Below are 22850 nucleotides of genomic sequence, written 5' to 3'. Positions count from 1 at the left end.
TCTTAAAATGGTCCATATAGTCACCTTCCTCCATTCTTTTTCTCACAAAAATTGTCCTGTGAGGTAGGCTAAACTTTTGCCTAGGTCTCCCTGGGTCGTCTGTTAATTTCCAAAGCCACAATATCATATTGGCTTACGCAATATATAGCATCTGTATTTTTAACACAAAGCACAACTGTCATCTGGATCACAGTGAAAGCAGGCAACCTGCTAAGCTAAGGAGAAAGATGCACCTGGTACTCCAGAAATAAACTCGGCTCTCACAACCAATTGTGCAGAAAAGAGAAGGAACTTCTTGTGCTTCTCAGAATCATTTCAGAATGAAACTCAAAGCATGCATTAGCTCAAGATTCTGGAGAATATAATCTCTGGGGATCCAGATGCTACTCTGCACTTCCATACTAAGGTATGGAGGAGAATAAAGTGGTCTAGGCTCTTGGACTTTCCACATACTTTCACAGAAAAGTTCGATTCAAAAAAAATAATCCATCATTTGTTTTAATATGCATTTAATATATATTTCTCTTAACTTCTGTATCCTCTGATCTGAGAAATAAGATATTTTCTTGTGCCTTTCCATTAGAGGTCTCTTTGCCCATTAGTGTTGGATAGAGACAGGCATATGGATCAGAGTTTCAAAACAGCCCATTGTTCAACAGACTGGAACTCCCAAAAGAATTTTGAAAGACTGTGCATACCAAGTATCTCTCAAATTAGCTATCCCACCTCGAAATATAAACCAAGAATCCAGGTTTGTTATAGAAATAAAGGATGCAGAGCAGCACCTAGAATATTGAGGCTTGAAATTCAGACTAGAATACTTTTAAAAAATATTTTTCTACTGTACTGATGAAGAACAGTTGTATTACAAACATATTTAGTGTAATTTTACTGCATGCCACCCAGAGTCCCTCCCGAAGGGAGATGGGTGGTTCAAATCTGGGAAGGAAGGAAGGAAGGAAGGAAGGAAGGAAGGAAGGAAGGAAGGAAGGAAGGAAGGAAGGAAGGAAGGAAGGAAGGAAGGAAGGAAGGAAGGAAGGAAGGAAGGAAGGAAGGAAGGAAGGAAATATTTCTTCAGATGCTATTGCAAAAATGAAAATACGATTTGGCATGAAAATTATATTTTTTCTTCATTGAATCCTTGAATTGAAGAGACTTTTGAAGCCACCTAGTCCAGTTCCTTGCTCTGTGCAGAATCCACTAAAATATCTCTGGCAGACAGAAGCCTCTGGAAAGATGTTATACCACTTAAAACAGTGATAGTAATAATCCCTCTACTGTTCTGCCCACAGTGTTTTTTCTTTAATGTACAGTTTCTCCAGCTTTTCCCATCTTCGATTCTAAGACTTGAAATCAGTGTCAGGAAATCTGAATATTATAAAGGATCTCATGATTTGGCTGTATAAAGTGAAATAGAATAATCCAGGGATATAGGTAATGACAGCTGGAGAACTCATTAATCATATCCCATTTACACACAAAGGGCCATAAATGACTAATGGGATATTGCTGAGAATATTCAATCTTTTTCTTAATGACTGACTGCACCTTTGAAAGATTGTCAGACAACACTCTTTAGAAGAGAGCAGACACCTTGGAGCTCATGACCAAGGAAAGCAAGTTTAGCTTCCAGTTTAATAGCCAATAGAGCTATAAATTCCTTGGCAGCAAGCCAGCACTCTCCACATAAGCAGCAGCAAGCAAATAAAAACAGAGAATTCAAAGCAGTATTCCTTTTGCAGGAATCAAGTCCAAAAGGCTGGCTGGGAAATTCTGGGAGTTGAAGTCCACCTGTCTTAAAGCGGTCAAGGTTGGAAAACCTTGCTCTAAATCGGGGGTCTCCAACTTTGGCAACTTTATGATTTGTGGACTTCAACTCCCAGAATTCCTCAGCCAGAATGACTGGCTGAGGAATTCTGGGAGTTGACGTCCACAAGTCATAAAGTTGCCAAAGTTGGAGACTCCTGCTCTAAATGATTGTGGCTTAGAAGAATTGGTCTTGGACTCCATTTTGACAACAACTTCCTAGGGAGACATAGGTAAAGGTAAAGGTTCCCCCACACATGTGTGCTAGTCGTTTCCAACTCTAGGGGCCGGTGCTCATCTCCGTTTCAAAGCCGAAGAGCCAGCGCTTGTCCAAGGATGTCTCCGTGGTCATGTGGCCGGCATGGTTAGACACCAAAGGCGCACAGAATGCTGTTACCTTCCCACCATAGTGGTCCCTATATTTCTACTTGCATTTTTACGTGCTTTCGAACTGCTAGGTTGGCAGAAGCTGGGACGAGTAACAGGCGCTCACTCTGTTACGCGGCACTCGGGATTCGACCCGCCAAACTGCTGATCTTCTGATCGACAAGCTCAGTGTCCTAACCCACTGAGCCACCGCGTCCCTTAGGGAGACATAAGCCTTGTGGAAATGATGAAAAACAAAGAGCATAATGCTGTAATAGCTAACATACATCCAAAATGGAATTTCCCATCAGGCTCTAACCACATCACTGACTACAAAAGGAGAAACGTCTCAAAAAGAAAGGAACTGGTAGAAAGACATTGAAGGGAACAGTTAAGAAGGCCAAATATCTGAAGGCTAATTAAACCACAGTAATGGAGGTTCAAGTGGAATGTATTTCACAATATAGGAACTGGTCAACCAAGCCCAGGAAGAGGCCAGGATAGTTTTTGAAGTTTACTTCACAAAATGGAACTATTGTCTTAATGGGGACCTCAAAAACGATCTCTAACAGAAAAAGAATAAGGTAATAGGGAATGCAGCAAAGGAATCTAAGGAGCATGTGGATAAAAAAAATGAAAAAGAAACATTTTATTATATGCTTCACATTCCTTACCAATAGGATGGTCCCTGATGGTCAATAACAAAATTATAATAAACATCAAAGCTCAAATACTCCCTTCTAGCAAATTAGCACCATCACAGAACTATCAAACAAACATTAGAATAATTGAAAATAAAACACACAATTAACCACAACATCAGAAACAAAAACAGGTAACAGCTATATCTTCTACAAGGAAAAAGCTAACAAATAAGGACACATTTTTAGAGTATTTTTTAATAAAATACAAAGCTGACTAAATAGAATGAGGAAGGGAATTCCAAAATATTGATACCAACATACCAAAAAGACCCCAATTCTGCTTGATTCCATGTCAAAACCTCCCATTTCTATTTATACTTCTATTTCTACAAATAGAATTAGCCCATAAGGAAGAGGCTCTTATTTGCAAGAAAAGGTTTAAGGTTTATTAAATTTATATGCCGCCCTTCTCCCTGAGGACTCAGGGCAGCTCACAACAATAAAAAGTTAAAAGATATAAATACAAAAATTAAAAGAGGATTAAACAATATAAGAAATAAGAACAATTTAAACCAATAAAAAAACCAAATTTAAAAACCATGATCAGTCCAGGCCCGCTTGTTGGAATAACCAGGTCTTTAGGTCACAGCGGAAGGACTGAAGGTCAGGGGCCATCCGCAGCTCTGGAGGCAACTCATTCCAGAGGGTCGGTGCGCCCAGAGAGAAGGCTCTCCCCCTGGGGGTCACCGGCTGGCATTGCCTGGCCGACGGCACCCTGAGGAGACCGACTCTGTGGGAGCGAACCGGGCAATGGGAGGTTGGCATTGGCAGCAGGTGGTCTCGCAAGTACCCTGGGCCTAAGCCATGTAGGGCTTTAAAGGTGATTATCAGCATCTTGAATCGCACCCGGAGGGCAACCAGAAGCCAATGCAGCTCGCGCAGGAGTTGTGTAACATGGGAGTATCAAGATACTCCCATAAGCACCTGCGCGGCCGCATTTTGCACCATTTGAAGCCTCCGGGCACACTTCAAGGGCAGCCCCATGTAGAGAGCATTGCAGTAATCCAGGCGAGAGGTGACAAGGGCATGGGTGACCGTGCATAGGGCATCTCGGTCCAAAAAGGGGTGCAACTGGCGTACCAGGTGAACCTGTGCAAAAGCCCCCCTGGTCACGGCAGTTAGATGATCTTCCAAATTAAGCCGTGAATCCAGGAGGACACCCAAGTTGCGGGCCCTTTCTGAGGGGGGCAATAACTCCCCCCCATCAGAAGAGATGGAACCTGTTGGACAGTACGAGATGCCGATATCCACAGCCACTCGGTCTTGGAGGGGTTCAGCCTGAGCCTGTTCCTTCCCATCCAGACCTGCACCGCCTCCAGGCACCGGGACATCACGTCAAGGGCATCACTGGATTGGCTCGGGGTAGAGATAAACAACTGGGTATCATTGGCATATTGGTGATACCTCACCCCAAAGCCACAGATGATCTCACCCAGTGGCTTCATATAGATGTTGAACAGGAGGGGGGAGAGAACTGACCCCTGAGGTACCCCACAAGAAAGGGGCCTCGGGGTAGATCTCTGCCCCCCTGCCACTACAAACTGCGAACGGCCCGAGAGGTAGGAGGAGAACCACTGTAAAACAGTGCCTCCCACTCCCAACCCCTCAAGCCGTCGCAGCAGGATACCCTGGTCGACGGTATCAAAACCCGCTGAGAGGTCAAGTAGGACCAGGACAGAGGAGCAACCCCTGTCCCGAGCCCACCAGAGATCATCTACCAGTGCGACCAACGCCATTTCCATGCTGTAACTGGGTCTGAAACCGGACTGGTATGGGTCCAGATAGTCCGCTTCATCCAGGAATTGCAGAAGCTGATGCACCACAACACTCTCGACAACCTTTGCTACAAAGCGAAGGTTGGAGACAGGACGATAGTTATTCAACAAGGCCGGGTCCAGAGCAGGCTTCTTGAGGAGGGCCCTTACCACCGCCTCTTTTAAGGCGGAGGGGAAGACACCCTCTGTCAATGAAGCATTGACAACTGTCTGGAGCCAGCCCCCTGTCACCTCTCTAGCAGCCGAAAACAGTCAGCAGGGACATGGGTCCAATAAACAAGTTGCAGCGCTCAGCTTACGCATAATCCTGTCCACATCATCCAAAGTCACAGGGTCAAACTCACCCAAAATGGTATGACCATGACCTGCCCTCTCCACTCCATCGGATTCCGCCCAGTCGGAGTCCAAACCAGTCCGGATCTGAGCGATTTTGTCCTGCAGATACTGAACAAATTCCTCAGCTCTACCTTGCAAGGGGTCATCCCTCGGTCGCTGGTTAAGCAGTGAGCGGGTCACTCTAAACAGGGCGGCTGGGTGATTATCTGCGGACGCAATGACAGCATAAAAGTAAACACGCTTTGCTGCTTCCATCGCCACTAGGTAAGACTTAAGACAAGTTCTTAGCCGTGTTTGATCAGATTCAGATCTGCTGGACCTCCAACAGCTCTCTAGGTGTCTTTTCTGGCACTTCATCTCTCAGAGTCCCTCGGTAAACCAGGGGGCCACCCGGGATCTGCACTGGGTCAGAGGCTGCAAAGGCACAACTCAATCCAAGGCCCCAGCAGCAGCCCTCTCCCAGGCTACCACTAGGGCCTCAGCAGAGTCGTGGGCAAGGGAAGCAGGAAATGTCCCAAGCTCCGTCTGGAACCTCTCAGGGTCCATCAGATGCCTGGGGCAGAACCACCTGGTCGGTTCCGCCTCCCAGTGGCGGGGGGTTGCGTACTGAAAGTCTAGCCAGAGAAGCAAATGATTGGACCATGACAGGGGATGGATAGTTAAATCCCCCCTACCCAGATCATGAATCCACTGCCCAGAGATAAAAACCAGGTCGATTGTGTGCCCTCCATTATGGGTCGGGTCCTGAATTATTTGAGTCAGGTCCATGGCTGTCATGGAAGCCATGAACTCCCGAGCCAACTCAGACGCCTCACCCACGGAAGGCAGATTGAAATTCCTCAGAACTATAAGCCTGGGGAACTCAATCGCCAACCTGGGCAAAATGTCGAGGAGCTTGGGCAGGGCCGATGACACGCAGCTGGGAGACAGGTACGTAATCAATAGGCCCAACTGAACTCTAGAACCCAACTTCAAAAGGAGAGACTCACACCCACCTATCTGAGGGACAGTGGCCACTCATGGACAAAGACTATCCCTAATAATAACCGCCACCCCACCACCCCTGCCCTGGGCCCACGGCTGGTGAAGCACCCAGAAGCCCAGTGGGCATAGTTCCGAGAGGGAGACACTCCCCTTTTGGCCCAACCAGGTCTCCGTGATGCAGGCCAGGTCCGCGTTCTCCTCCTCGATAAGATCATGTATGAGGGGGACTTTCAGACAGAAACCAAGGCTGCTTAGCTGGCACATGCATAATATACTCCCACTAGGATAACCAGGCAGGAAACTATCTATGATTTGGCATCTCTATAAAGACTATCCTATTATAGAGCCTGTAACAATAATCTAATTAGATGATAACTAGTTTGTGGGTAACAGAAGACATGTCAATTCTCAATAAACAAGGCACTGTTGATAAATAATCCCCCATAAGTGCTCCCAGTTATACTGACCTGAGCATTCATCACAACGTGTAGTATCATCCCTAAACTGCACAATTCAGTCTCTTATGGGAATATTATTTTGCCCCACCCCAGGGTCCTTCAAACTGATTCAGACTCTTTCCTTGTGACATTATTCTTGTAGTGTAACCTTGACCAATTCAAGATAATCTCTAAGATGCTGCTAGACTGCCACATGTCATCTTTATTTGGCTCTGCAAAGTCCCTTGAGTCAAATGAAGGGAAAACCCACCGAAGCTCTGACAAGGAAGACTACAGAATTCACACCAGTGTTGAATTTACAGGAACAAAGGAAAGCAGTTAACAAGTATAAAGAGAAATGACATCACGCTAGCCACCAAACTCTTGTCTGGATTCAGTTTCAGCCTTTTATGCTTCACCTCGATCTCAGTGCAGTCCAAGCAGGAGACTATCAGGCAAGTCAGCCAATCTGATAAAAATGGAGAAGAGAAGTAGACTGGGTATCATCAACACGGAGATAGCACCAAGTCCCATATCTTTCATAATGGCACCCAGCAGTCTCATAAAGATATTAATTACCTGATTTAATCTTGTCGTATCCCACAGCCTAATGATCACCGAGTACCCTAATCCCAAAGTAGGATGGAATCACAGCAAAGCTGAAGATCAATAAGTACCTCTTATAATATCTTCTTCCTATGGTTATTCCCGTGCTATGGAAGGGGTTGCTTGCCAGCAAAGCTGTCTCCATTTGGGTTGATCTAGGGCATCTTCAGGGATGATGCCCAAGTATCTCTTGAAATATATTTATTTATTTATTTTATTTTATTTTATTTGTATACCGCCCTTCTCCCGAAGGACTCAGGGTGGTGAACAGGGCAATAAATACTAAAATACAGAAATACAAAAATTAAGAAGAGATTAAACCATAATGCCCAATAAAACAGATAAATTTACATTAAAACAGTGATAAAATCCCAAAACCCATCAGACCAGGCCGGCTTGTTCAAACAAATAGGTCTTTAGATCACGTCGGAAGGAGCGAAGGTCGGGGGCCATCCGGAGCTCAACCGGTAAACGGTTCCACAGATCCGGCGCACCCACAGAGAACGCCCTCCCCCTGGGGGTCACCAGTCGGCACTCTCTGACCGGTGGCACCCTGAGGAGGCCCTCTCTGTGGGAGCGCACTGGGCGGAGGGAAGATGATGCCGGCAGCAGGTGCTCCCTAAGGTACTCCGGACCCATGCCATGTAGGGCTTTAAAGGTCATTACCAGCACCTTGAATCTCACCCGGAAGGCAACTGGAAGCCAATGCAGCTCACGGAGCAGAGGTGTAACTTGGGAGTATCGGGAGACCCCCAACACGACTCTCGCGGCTGCATTCTGCACCAGTTGGAGCCTCCGAGTGGTCCTCAAGGGCAGCCCCATGTAGAGAGCATTGCAGTAGTCTAACCGAGAGGTCACGAGCGCATGAGTGACTGTACGCAAGGCATCCCGGTCTAGATAGGGCCGCAACTGGCACACCAGGCGAACCTGGGCGAAGGCCCCCCTAGTCACAGTTACTATATGATCTTCTAAAGAAAGCTGTGAGTCTAGGAGGACTCCCAAGTTGCGGGCCCTATCTACGGGGGGTAATAACTCACCCCCCATAGTAAGAGATGGGATAATCTGAGTTTCCCGAGATGCCGGCACGTACAGCCACTCAGTCTTGTCAGGGTTGAGCCGAAGCCTGTTCCTCCCCATCCAGACCCGAACCACCTCCAGGAAACGGGACATCACATCGAGGGCATCACTGGGGTGGTTTGGGGTTGAAATAAAAATAAAATATTCAATGCAAAAACAAGCCAAAGAAGTGGTTGGGCTGTTAAGTGGCCTAAATTATAAGTGACTGGCCCAAAGTCACCCAGCCGGCTTCATACATAAGGAAAGACTACAACTCATCCCCTCCCAGTTTCTAGCCTGGTATCTTTAACCACTATAGCAATCTTGGTCTCCTAGGCTATTAATAAGGGACGTGGTGGCTCAGTGGGCTAGGACGCTGAGCTTGTCGATCAGAAGGTCGGCAGTTTGGCGGGTCGAATCCCGAGTGCCGCATAACAGAGTGAGCGCCTGTTACTCGTCCCAGCTTCTGCCAACCTAGCAGTTCGAAAGCACGTAAAAAAAATGCAAGTAGAAAAATAGGGACCACTATGGCGGGAAGGTAACAGCATTCCATGCACCTTTGGCGTCTAGTCATGCCGGCCACATGACCATGGAGACGTCCTCGGACAAGCGCTGGCTCTTCGGCTTTGAAACGGAGATGAGCACCAGTCCCTAGAGTTGGAAACAACTAGCACGCATGTGCGGGGGAACCTTTACCTTTACCCTTTAATGGGTCTTTAATTTAGGGGGAAAAGCGCCCAGGAAGTAGAGTTATATGTGTGTGACATGACTGAGGTATATAAAATTCTGTATGACATAGAAAAAATGGACAGACAGACATTTCCTACCTTCTCTCAAAGCACTAAGATCAATGCACATGTCATGAAGTAGATTGGAAAGAAGTTTTGTTTTTTTAAGAAAGCAAATACTTCTTCACAAAAAGGCATATCCAATATCTGGAAATTATTGCCATAACATGTGGTATTGTCTATTACCTTGATTGCTTGAAAAAGGGATTGGATCCACTGATGGAGAAAAAGCCTATCAAGGGCCATTCATCTTAAGGAACTATTTGGGGGCCAGTATGCCTCCAAATATCAGAAGGAAGGGTCTCCAGCCCATGCTTTTAAGCACCCCAGTTGGTTGACGATTGTAAGAAGCAACATTTTTGAACTAAGATGGATCTTATCCTGTGGTCTAGTAGGACTAATCTTACTTTCTTACGTTGTGATATGCAACCTATGTTTGGCATTCTCCTACGAAGTCTCATTTTTATACTGTCTAGACATGTCAAACTGTTTACAGTTTGGTATTTTTTAAAAAGTAAAACAATGCTCTCTGTAAAATTCATTCTGTTTAATGCTAGCTGTGTTTGTTCTCACAAGAAGGGGCAATAATTAATACCACTAATTTGCAAACATTAACAAAATAAGATGCAACTGCAGAAATTGTAATTGGATCATCTTTGTATTTTATGCCAGCATGTCTCATGAATGTTCAAAGAAGCAAAATGTCATTTTTGACAGCAAAAGAGCAGCTGTTGGAAGTCTGAGAAATAATAACCAACTTTGCTGTTTGTTTTAAGTTTTTGTATTCCACTATTCAGAATGGTATTCATTAGATAAGAAAGGCTGCAAGTCACAGCAAGGAAGCTTAATGAATATAACCCTTTTTGTAATAGAAATTCATTTTATAATTACAGTTACATCAGAAAAAAATAGATTTTTTTCTTAGCTACAAAACCAAAGAAATAAAATTGTTATAATCACCAGGTGCCTTTTCTCTCTCTGTGTTGCTGTCTTCCACTGTAACTTTGTAACCTGTTCCTGAAAAAACTGTAGGCAGAATAGAAGGCAGTATTATCTTTTGCAATCAAGATATTAAGCTTTTCAAAATAAAAGTATGTGTTGCCAGGATAGTTCTCTTTAAGCTGTACTGTAAAAGCTGTAAATTACTAATTTATTTTCCAACAGTGCAGAACAGCACTCTGATAAGCTTGCAAGAAAGATTTAAAAGAATTCTAATGTAAATTCCCTACAATAAATTGAGTTTTGTATTCCCACTAGCTCTCTCAGCAATTCATCTTTCCCCAATCAAAACTGATAGATAGATAGATAGATAGATAGATAGATAGATAGATAGATAGATAGATAGATAGATAGATGAGGAGTTTTGATTGGGGAAAGATGAATTGCTGTGAGATCTATTGGAAATATATATAAGAGGGAGTTCCTTTGCGTCCCATTGTGTCATTTAGAGGTACACCTACCTCGGGGTTGGCTAAATGGTTAAGCGGTTGTATCAGATACTTGGTTGAAAACAACTGGACTACAGTGAGGTTAGCTGAGGAGTTCCTGGAAAGAATAAAACCCCTAAGGATAGAGGATAATGAGATAATGGTATCCTTTGATGCCACCTCACTCTTCACCTCTATCCCACAAGATAAAAATTACTGTCATAAGGAACTGCCTACAACAGGAGCAAGGACAGCATCAGGATTCACTCCATATTGAAAATCTCGTACAACTTGTGACCTTGTGTCTCAAAAAGTATTTTACTTTCCAGGGCGTCATTTATGAACAAATTAAAGGGACACTAATGGGATCCCCCATTTTGGGTGTCATTGTGGAGGCGATCCTGCAGCAGTTGGAGACTGCAGTGATGACCAAGTACCGCCCCAGGTTCTGGGCCAGATACGTGGACGACACATTTGTAGTCATTAAGAAACAGGACAGTGCTAGTTTCATAGATGAGCTGAACTCAGTCTATTCTGATATCCATTTCATGGCTGAGGAGGAGTCCAAAGGTGCTCTTGCCTTTTTGGATGTACTAGTCAGCCATCAACCCAATGGCACCCTCCATACGACCGTCTACCGCAAGCCAACCCACACTGACAGAACCTTGCATTATAGGAGCAACCATCCCATGGCACACAAGATCAGTTGCATCTAGACATTGTTTAAATGGGTCTGCTCACACTGCAATACAGGTACGGCCAAAGTTGAGGAAAGGAACTATCTTTACTGCATTTGCAGGCGTAATGGCTATCCTGCTGAGTTCATTAGGAAGTACAGCAGGCCATACGAACCCCGGGGTAGCCCACATAATAGTACACCAACAACGCTGACCACACGAATGATGCTCCCATATATTAATGGGGTGTCTGAGACAACTGCACGGTTATTAGCCCCCTTCAACATCAACGTCGCCCACAGGCCAGACCAAACCCTGCATGCCATGATAATGCATCCTAAAGAGCCGCTCCCCAACGAAGAAAGATCATCAATAATATACAGAATTCAGTGCAAGAATTGCCAATGCAACTATGTTGAGGAAACAACTAAAAGGCTCTAAACCAGGATCCATGAGCATGAGTTGGCAATCAGAAGACAAGAACAATGCTCACAAGTATGGGCACATATGGCCAGCCACAACCATATGTTGGATCTTGCCAACGCTGAGGCCATAACCCGAGATGCCACCAAGGGTGGCCAACTGCTCAAGGAGGCCTGGCTATCTGATGAAAACTCGATCAATCATCATATAGATCTCTTACCTGCTTACCAGGCACTCAGGGGATGGGAAGAACAGCACTACGACTTACGATGGGTGCTCTCAAACCTCGTCCGGAGAGCAAGAGATTCAAGCAACCGAGACGAAAGCTGAGTTTCCAAAACGGTTTAATGAGCAAAAGCAAACGATCTTCAAACGGAACAAAGCCAGCGTTGGCTGCTACCCGCATCCAACGCTGTTAAATACACACTGCGTGTATACACCCACGGCCCACCCAGCCACACCCACTTCCGCCCCTTCCCTACTTAACTCCCGTTTCCCCCAAACACCTCCTTTTGCGATACGCCCCACCACCCGGCACCCTCTACCTCCCAGGTGAGTTCTCTCGCGAACGCCAGCCTCCACCCCCACCCCCGTCTCTGATCCCGCCACCTCCCCTCCTGTTGCGGACACACCTCTACCCTGCTGTCCGGCCCCCCCTCGGAAAGCTGTCAAGCCCCCAGTCCGTTCTTGCTGCAACCGAGCTTTGCTGCTGAGGGCCCCGCCCGCCAATGCCGCAAGGCCCGAATTGCAATTCGGCCTGGGCCCATGGCCCTGCGAGGCCACCATAGCCGGCAGGGCGAAGCTGATGTCAGGTCCCTGTGAGGCCTCCGTAGCAGGCAGGGCGGGGCCAGGTTGCTCCACGCGCGTGCGCACAGCCGGGGCGTCTGCTGGCTCGGCGGCCGTGTGTGGAGGCCGTTGTCGCTGCCGCAGTCGCTGCCGCAGCTGCTGAACACCCTCCCGATCCGAGCCGGCCCGATCTGGAGAAGCAGGGGCGGAAGAGTCCAGCGCGGGTGAGTGTCGCGCCCGTGGTGCCGCTGGGCGTCGAGCCGGCCCGGCGGCGCGACAGGTGCGACAAGTCCGCTCCTTGCAGGATTTGAATGGCGTGGCTACAGATGGAACAACAGCGATCCCCAGAAAGGATGAATCCACAATGCGTCCTGAATTAGATCCCGAGACGGACGCTCAGGTTCGGCCAAAGAAGAGGGCGGGGCACGAAACAAGAGCGGCCGGACAACTGGCCCTTAGATGTTCACATGCGAACCAGGAGAGCAACCACAAGTGAAAAAACAACTCTCAATTGTGGGACAATTAGGAACATTATGGCCGATTCAGGCGAATAGACCGGTGACCCGCTCAATGAGCAGGGCGCAGAAGCAACCGGCTACATAAGCAAACTCCCGGAACTCCTATTCTTATTCTGACGATGTCGGCAGTTTGGCCGATGAAAGCTAAGTGGTTTTGTACATTAAACAGTTTTGTTTACATTTCTATCCTGGTGTTTGATTCTTTTTCTTTCTAACATGCACACACCCAGGATTCGCATTTTTAGTTTAATTAAGGATAATAAATAAATAAACAAACAAACAAACTGCTGGAGCAGAACAAGATAAATTTAATCTAATATTATTTTTTTCCCACCAGGGCCAGGGAGATCACAATTTTTTTCCTATTGTCCTCAGCACTTGGTATTGAAAGATATATTAATCAGTGCTGACAGATTTTCCCTCTGTAGTAATAATAATAATAATAATAATAATAATAATAATAATAATAATAATAATAATATAATAATAATAATAATAATAATAATAATAATAATAATAATAATAATAATAATAATAATAATAATAATAATAATTTAATTTCTATACCGCCCTTCTCCCGAAGGACTCAGGGCGGTGTACAGGGCAATACAATAAAATATAACATATAAAAGTTAAAAAATATTAAATATTACAGCCCAATTCAATACGTTAATACAATAACATTAAAATACCCCTAAACCCATCAGACCAGGCCGGCTTGTTCAAATAAATATGTTTTTAGGTCACGTCGGAAGGAGCGAAGGTCAGGAGCCATCCGGAGCTCCACCAGTAAACGGTTCCAAAGGTCTGGCGCGCCCACAGAGAACGCCCTCCCCCTGGGGGCCGCCAGTCGACACTCTTTGACTGACAGCACCCTAAGGAGGCCCTCTCTGTGGGAGCGCACTGGACGAAGGGAAGTTGATGCCGGCCGCAGGTGCTCCCATAAGTAACCCGGACCCATGCCATTTAGGGCTTTATAGGTCGTAACCAGCATCTTGAATCTTACCCGGAGGACAACCGGAAGCCAATGCAGCTCGTGGAATAGAGATGTTACATGGGAGTATCGGGACACCCCTACCACCACTCACGCGGCCGCATTCTGCACCAGCTGGAGCCTCCGAGTAGTCTTCAAGGGCAGCCCCATGTAGAGAGCATTGCAGTAGTCCAAACGGGAGGTCATGAGTGCATGAGTGACGTGCGCAAGGCATGCCGGTCCAGATAGGGCCACAACTGGCACACCAGGCGAACCTGGGCGAAGTCCCCCCTAGTCACAGCTCCTATATGATCTTCCAAAGAGAGCTGTGAGTCTAGGAGGACACCCAAGTTGCGAGCCCTATCTACGGGGGGTAATATCTCACCCCCCATAGTTAACGATGGAACAATCTGAATTTCCCGAGACGCCGGCACACACAGCCACTCAGTCTTGTCAGGGTTGAGCCAAAGCCTGTTCCTCCCCATCCAGACCCGAACCGCCTCCAGGCACCGGGACATCACATTGAGGGCATCACTGGGGTGGTTTGGGGTAGAAATAAAAAGCTGGGTATCATCCACATATTGATGGTACCCAACCCCAAAACCACGAATGATCTCACCCAGCGGCTTCATATAGATGTTGAACAGGAGAGGCGAGAGGACCAACCCCTGAGGGACTCCACAAATGAGAGGCCTCGAGGCCGACCTCTGCCCTCCTGCCAACACCGACTGCGAACGTCCCAGGAGGTAGGAGGAGAACCACCGTAAGACGGTGCCTCCCACTCCCAATCCCCAAAGACGCCGCAGTAAGATACCATGGTCGATGGTATCAAAAGCCGCTGAGAGGTCTAATAGGACTAGGACAGAGGAACAACCCCTGTCCCGAGCCCGCCAGAGATCATTCACCAGCGCAACCAATGCCGTCTCTGTGCTGTACCCGGGCCTGAAGCCCGATTGGTACGGGTCTAGATAGACTTCTCCAAGGGCTTCTCTAAAATATTACTTATTTCAAATGCTACATAAAACTTCTTAACCCTATATTTGTTCTGGATGTACTCAACCCATTTCCTCCATTCCATAATATAATGTTCTTGCGAGTGATCTTTCAAGTAAGCCAAAATCTTTGCCATCTCTGCCAGGTCGGAAACCTTTAAAGTCCATTCTTCTATGTAGTCTTCCTTCGTTTTTTCTTTTTTTATTTCCTTTTTTTCCTTTCTTTTTTCTTTTCTATATATATTGCTATGGCTATGGTCTTCCCAGTTGCAATGTATGGCAGTGAAAGTTGGACCATAAGAAAGGCTGAGCGCCAAAGAATTGAGGCCTTTGAACTATGGTGCTGGAGAAGACTCCTGCGAGTCCCTTGGACTGCAAGGCGATCAAACCGGTCAGTCCTAGAGGAGATCAATCCTGACTGCTCTTTAGAAGGCCAGATCCTGAAGCTAAAACTCAAATACTTTGGCCACCTAATGAGAAGGAAGGACTCACTGGAGAAGAGCCTAATGCTGGGAAAGATCGAGGGCAATAGAAGAAGGGGACGACAGAGAATGAGGTGGCTGGATGGAGTCACTGAAGCAGTAGGCGTGAGCTTAAATGGACTCCAGAAGATGGTAGAGGACAGGAAGGCCTGGAGGAATGTTGTCCATAGGGTCGCGATGGGTCGGACACGACTTCGCAGCTAACAACAACAACAACAACAACAACAACAACAACAACAATATATATTTGATATTATTAAGATTTGTATTATCCTGTATAAGCTAGAGAGTGATGGATTTTAGAGTTTATGGTTGTTAGTATATGGTTGCTTATGATTGGGTTTTTTTTCTATACCTTGTATTTAGCTCTGGGAAGTCGGGGGGGGGAGGGGGGGAGGGGTAGGGAGGGAGGGAGAGGGGAGGGGGAGGGGGGACTGTTAAAGATAAACTGTATGTTAAAACTTTTCAATAAAAAAAATATTACTTATTTCTAAATAAAGATATAGCAGACTTTGGTGTATAAGGTACCGAAGACAATGTTTCCATTGTATTCCATCTGCACAAGCAAAAGGGGAAGAACGTGTGAGGGCTTACAGCAAATGCAAGAAAATGGTATTTTAACATTGAAAGAGAAAGACAAAAGTCTACTTGCTTTACAGAATAACAGAGTTGAAAGGGACTTTGGAGGTCTTCTAGTCCAACTCCCCTGCTCAAACAGGAGACCCTATACCCTTCCAGACAAATGGCTTATGTAAAACTTAATTGCGTAGTATGAAGTCTTAATGTTGGCTATATTTCATCCCAGATGATCTAATGTCTTTCCATGATAAGTTCTTCCTCTATTTCTCATTTATCTTAACAAATGTACTGATAAAAAACATTGCAAACCTCCCAAGCCCTGGATGTCATTTCTTAACATTGGTTCTTTCAAGGTTTCTTCAGCACTATTGCTTCCCAAGATCTTAATCTATTGGTCAGTTTTTTGGTGGAGGGCGATATTCTAAATCAGGGGTGTCAAACTCAATTTCATTGAGGGCCGCATCAGCATTGCGGTTGCCCTCAGGGGGCCAGGTGGGTATGGCCAGGGTGGGCGTGGCCTACTGGGTGGGTGTGGCTAGAGTGCTTATGGCCTACTGGGTGGGTGTGGCCAGCTCTACATCGTTCGCATCAAGGGTGCCTATGGGGGCCTGGGCAGGAGTGGGACAGATCTGAGGGTCTCTGGCAGAAGGAGGGTCTCTGGGCCAGGGCCAAGGCAGTGGGGGCCGTTCCCTCACTGTTTCCAGGATGGCTTCGCGGGCCACATGAAACCACTTTGCGGGCCTGATCTGGCCCCCGGGCCTTGTGTTTGACATGTCTGTTCTAAATGATCAACCAAATAAAGCTGGAGAATTGTTGTAGCATTCACCGCAAGGAAATGTCTCTCAATTTCATACTAAGACCATGTCTTAATTACTGTGTGACTTTACAGCCTTCAAATCACACTTCTGTCCCTTTAGAATGAAAGTGATTTCAGATAATAATAATTATTCGAGCTGTGCAAGGCTTCAGGTTCATTTCCAGAAAGATGGCTTGGAGTCTATAGAACCACAAAGCTAGTACCTTTTAATAGCCTTTTAATAGCAGCTTCAACGTATTTGGGATCACACAGCTGCTACACAGTCTCCAAAAATTTCTGGCTGTTTTAAAGAGTGCAGACCTTTGATAAGTTTGTGCCTGATATGCCTTTTCTGAATTAGTTTGGAAGCAGCTTTAAGGATCCACAGCTTTAAGGATTCTGCAATTTCATATCTCCAGTATAACAATGGGATTTAATCCTAGCTATTCTCCAGATTTATCCTTTATGTTCTTTAAAATAAAAATAAAATGCCTTTACACTCATACTTGACATTGTAATGCTTGTCTCCCCAAAAGACAGATTGCAAACATTATAATTATTAGTCCAGAGAGAAGGAAGGTCCCGTTACCGAAAACTTAGTTTTTTATTTTAAAGTCATGAACTGTTCAATTTTTGAAATACTTGCTGAAATGCAGTCATATTAATATTGCATATCAAGTGCAATATTGAGGAGAAAGTGGGCGTGTATATGTATTTCTCACTGCTGCTTTTGCATCCCACCCATATTCTCATCCCTAAGAAGATCTCAAAAGCATCACAGGAATCAAGGCTGGACTGTCCTATCAGAATTTTAGCAGGCATTTGGAAAACCGCCATCTGGGTCCACCCCAGAGGTCTTTAAAGAATAAGAAAACACTTCCATCTAGGCAAATTCTGCTGCAACCTTTGTGCCCATCCCAAATAGCTTTAAATGGTCCAGAGCCTGATTTTGGGAAGTAGAAGTGAACAGGAAGGAAAACCTCCAGTGTGATTCAAGCTCTTTCAGTCTCCTATAGATTCAACTGTCTGTAATGTGTTGCTGGCTCCTTCCCACTCCTTCCCCCTCCAGTATTGTCTATCAGCATTTTCTATGTGTTCAAGCTGTGATACTTATTATGATCATTCATTCCCACCTGCCTGCAACCTGCAAGCTTTTTGGTGATTAAACTGTAGGTTGCTGCACTCCACCCACCTACCTCAATTTTCCTGCCAGTCAGTTGTGGCCAATATGCAACAGTGCAATGGCCTACCACATTGGGTCAATTGGTTTGTGACTGCCTGATTTCCCAGGTCCAGCATGCACAATATTGTGTACCTATTGGAATGGGATATAGTCATACATTTTCCTGTTTGCTGCTATGTCCTGCCTCTAAACCATCACCTTAAAAATGGAGGGCGATCCATGAGCTCATGTGTGTTGGTATACATTGTGTGGGAGACGCATTCAACAATCCAATTTGTTTGGTGGGGGGGTTGTTAGTTTAAGCCTTTCCCAACTAGAAATTTAGAAAACATGTTATGGGCACTGTCAGAAGAATAATTTGGGGTTCCAATTTGAGCCAGGATGGCACAAGAAGAAATAAAAATGAGATCCAGACAGCTGTGAGGAAAGAATAAATATTTATTCCTAAAAACAAAACAGTTTGCTTTTAGGGGCATGTTGCAGAGAAAAGGGGTACAGTGGCAAACTTTTATAGGGGGAGCTTGTCCGGACTTTGGAAGGTCTACATGCTGAAGTGTGTGGGTGTGTGGGTGTGGGCGGGGTGTATTCTTGTGAACATACAATTCTGCTGGAAAACTTAATTTAATTAACTCTGTTTGTGTTTGCAGACCTTATCCTTTGATATATGGATTAGATCTGGGTAACTTATTTTGGGGTTTGAGGAAGTTTGCTAATTTGTTTAACTTGGAGACCGTGCTTCTCAGACCGTTGTGGATTTTGTTAATATTTTAAAGGAAGATGGAAACAGTATAAAGAATAAAATATATTTGGATATAAAACTTCTCACAGACAAACTCACAATACGGTGGTTTCAACTAATCACAAAACACCCCTTGATCAAAATGCAAATTCAGAACTGAGTTGCAGCATTAAATTTCCTAAGAATGCTTCTGGGTTACCTGTGAGGCAGGCAGTTTTGACAAGGCAGGCTATGCTTTTTTCTGCCATGAATAGCTTCCCATTAATACTTCTATTAGAAGCATCCCTAAAAATAAAATTAGATAAATCAAAGTCAGAGGGAATTGGCTTGACTTTGCTGAGCTGGTTCAACTACAATATTTCACCTTGAATGCAGGTTTTGCATGCACACGCATGCACACACACACACACACAAATACTGTCCTCATTTCAATGTTGCATCAAATAGTCATTGTGCAAAAAATGTAAAAACAACTAAAATTATGATTATCAAATTGAAACCAGCTGGCTGGGGAGGCAGGCCTTGAATCCTTTCCTGAAATTAGGGACTGGGAGACTAAAGGCACTCAACACAGCAGGGTGTGTATTCTTTAGCTTGGGTGTGCTCTGTCTTCCCTACCTTGCCAGCAAACCTTTGAAAGCTGGGGCATTTTTAAGAGGGTGTCTTCTTGGTATACCATATCCAGGCTGCAAAACTCCAAACAAACAGAAGATTGCAGCAAAGAGTTAGGCGTTCTGTGTTATTTTACGGCAGTCTAGTGGTTGTCTGAATTTATGCCACCCAAGGATAATAGTTGTAGCCTCTCCCACTCGTCTAGACGTCTGGACAGGTTTCTACTGAGCACGCAAACATCGCAACTCTACAGTGCTTCACAACACAGGTTAAATACAGGCCAAATCATTTAGTCTGTGGGAGAGTTAGAGCAAGTTCAGTTATGAGCCTGAATCCACCAGCAGCTGTTCTTCCAGTTATTAAACCAGTGATAAGACGGGACAGCAGCAAATCATTTGGTTTGGGCTTCTCCATTACAAAAAAACCTTGGCTCTCCTGGTCTGATGCACGTTCCTCTCCTGCTGTATGTAAGAATTGCCTTTTGCCAAGATATCCATTTGTCCCCTTCTGACACAATTTCCTCTCCCCCTCAACTTTTGCTCCAGCCTTTTCTCTCCCATTTGTGAAATCCTGAGGCTGTTTATTTTCTTGGCCTGACAACAAATGGCCCTGAAATTTTTCTCCGGCTGCAGCTGACAGTAACTCTAAGCCTTCTGGGGTACATTAGCTCCACTTCAGGAAAGCATGCAGGCAGTGACTGGGAAATAAATGGGCTCCAGGACCCTGGGGATATTAGAGGAGCTGCTGCATAGGAAAGTACCGTACAGAATAAATATAGCTAAATGGAGGAAAGATATTTTCTTTAGCATGGGAAGCCTTGCACCCAGGCAGAAACCCAAGTGGGCTCCAGGGCTGACTGGGGTCAGCCTCTGACCCTTCCTCCTCCTCCTTTGGGCTGCCAGTCTGAACTGCAGAGCCTGACATTTCATTGGGATTTTGAATTGAACAATGTTAGGCCAATAAACCATTTTTATTATAACAGGCAAAGCGGAGCTGCCAACTGTCCCCAAATTTATTGAGGGCCATTAATTTCTTTTCCATGCTGTGAATTTTCTTCTCCCTTCCCTCTTTTCCTCCCCTCCCCCCACAAATGCCTCAGATCTTGTAAATTGTAAGTTTAGAATGCCTGAACAGTTAAAAATCATGCCAACGGTTATCCACCCATGCTTGTGCCATCTCAGTCAGAATGGTTGCATAATATCCTGCACACAAATTTGGTTGGACTTAAGAAAAGCTGACATGTCCCACAATTCTGAAATGAGTAATTCTGGGTTGAAAGAATTATATGTGTATATAATTATATATACACAATCATATATACAAAGCAAGTAGAAAGCTACAGTGTTGACATTGGGTTGAGGCTTTTTCCTTTGGCAAGAGTCCTTCATCTTTTGGACTTCTTTTTTTTTTTGTCCACCGCTACTTTCAAATCTGAAGACTCCTGCGAGTCCCTTGGACTGCAAGGCGATCAAACCGGTCAGTCCTAGAGGAGATCAACCCTGACTGCTCTTTAGAAGGCCAGATCCTGAAGCTAAAACTCAAGTACTTTGGCCACCTAATGAGAAGGAAGGACTCACTGGAGAAGAGCCTAATGCTGGGAAAGATCGAGGGCAAGAGAAGAAGGGGACGACAGAGAATGAGGTGGCTGGATGGAGTCACTGAAGCAGTAGGCGTGAGCTTAACTGGACTCCAGAAGATGGTAGAGGACAGGAAGGCCTGGAGGAATGTTGTCCATAGGGTCGCGATGGGTCGGACACGACTTCGCAGCTAACAACAACAACTTTCAAATCTTATGTCCAATACAATTTTGGCCACCACAGACATAATCAACCGGTGCTATAGCTTTGTGCTGATTATGGCATGGATACATAAATTCACAGAAGTAACTTTCAACCATTGATGGATAACCTTTGTTGAAAGTAAAGTCTTCATCATGATTCATCCAAGCCACGAATAAACAACATGGCGACTGCTTTAGAAAGAAGGTTGCAGTTTATTGAAGAGGAAAGCCAGACAGAAAGATGGTTCTAGCAGAAAAAGGACTGAGCACACGTAGGGAGTGGGTTTTTATACCCTCTTGAGCCTTTTGTTTGGAGTGATTTCCTGTTCCTGTTTGAGGCTATTTCCTGTGTCATGTATTTTGAGCTGAGTCTGGGTTTGTCCTTTGGCATCTGTGGGATAACCCTATTATGTCCTGTCTTAGAGTTTGGGTGGGGTATGTAGATTTTAGGTCTTCCTAAGCTTCTCCTACATCTTCATTTGTACAGAGCTTGGGGGAGGGAAAGCTGGGACTATTAAGCAAACTGGGCATGCTTTTCTGGTTCTTCAATATCTTTTGAGGAAATATATTTTTCTGTCCTTTTAATATTTCCTTCTCTGGGGAGGTGACTTCACACACCTTAAACCTAACCCACTGGGTAGGAAGAACATGGAAGACAGCCAAACTAAGCAAATATAAGATTGGTGCAAGAAAGTCATTGGCAGGCAAAAACATTTGGGGACAAAGAAAAGGAACAGGAGCTACCCCCCCCCCCCCCCGCTGCCCATCCCTAAGTAATTTATTTCTCTTTCTCCCCCTGATAATCTCTTTCTCCCTGGTTAGGTCCTGGAATCTAGGCATATCAGCAAATTGACAATATTTCCACATAGTACTGTGTAGGGTTCTTGGTGGTCTCTGAGCTTGGTGGTTTTCTTGCAGATGCTTCATTATCAAACTCGGTATCACCAGAGTTGGAAGGGAACTTGGAGGTCTTCTAGTCCAACCCACTGCTCAGACAGGAAACCCTATAACATTTCAGACTAATGGCTGTCCAATCTATTCTTTAAAAATTCTAGTGTTGGAGTATCCACAACTTCTGTAGGCAAGCTGTTCCACTTATTAATTGTTCTAACTCTCAGGCTGCAGTTTTGCAGCCAAGCACTTTTCCCTGAATCTGTGGATGGGAAAAAAAAAGAAAGTAGGTATGTATTAAATTTTTATACCACCCTCTCATCAATAAGGTGATTAAGTGGCTTGAGTCTACAATACAGAGGCTGGGGCAGGACAAGAGAAGAGATGAATGCATGTTATGTAAGCCAATATGGAAAATCAAGTTGGGCCCTTTGTTACAGGGATTGTGAAAAATACTAGAAACTGGTTAAAAAGCTTAAGATCTGGCTAGGGGATAAAACGTTCCCTCTGAAATGTACTTGAAGGAGTAAGAGGCAGAGTGATGCAAGAATTCCCTTTAATGGGAAAAGGGCCAAACATTCTGCTCAGCAGAGCTTCAGCAATTTTGCAAAACGAACTGCTTTGCAGTCAAGTGGAAAGACATCTGGATTCACTTGTTCAAGGGGGAAAAACCCGCTGTGGAAGCATCTTTAATGCTACGAGCAGAGAGGGGCCTAGTTTTTCTAGTGTTCTCTGCAAGTTTACGAGACTTACTACTATCCTATCCTAAAAAATTATGGACAGCAAAACGGATTCAAAAAGTACATATTGGGTGCAGCTAGTGGTTATTGCATGGTAGCCCTACATGAGAAGGAGGGGAAAAATCACTTTTAAAAAAAAATCCTGACAGTCACGGTAGTTCCTGCAGGGAAAAGAGAGTGTTATTCTCTCTGTTGCTACTTGGCCACAGCAGGCATCAAGTAAGGGAATGGGAACTTAGGGTTCCCTGGGCTGTTGCAATATAAATAAACTCAAAACTGCCAAGAAGGTGCAACCACATGTTCTCTCCCCCCCCCCCACACACACACACACACACCACCATCACCGTGTTTTTGCTCATAATTTCCTCTTCCACTGCAAAGTAAACCTGAAGGA

Source organism: Vipera berus (genome assembly GCF_964194415.1).
Source record: "Vipera berus genome assembly, chromosome: 1".
Taxonomy (NCBI): domain Eukaryota; kingdom Metazoa; phylum Chordata; class Lepidosauria; order Squamata; family Viperidae; genus Vipera; species Vipera berus.
The sequence above is the reverse complement of the archived record's forward strand: the minus strand, read 5'-3'. Positions refer to the sequence as shown.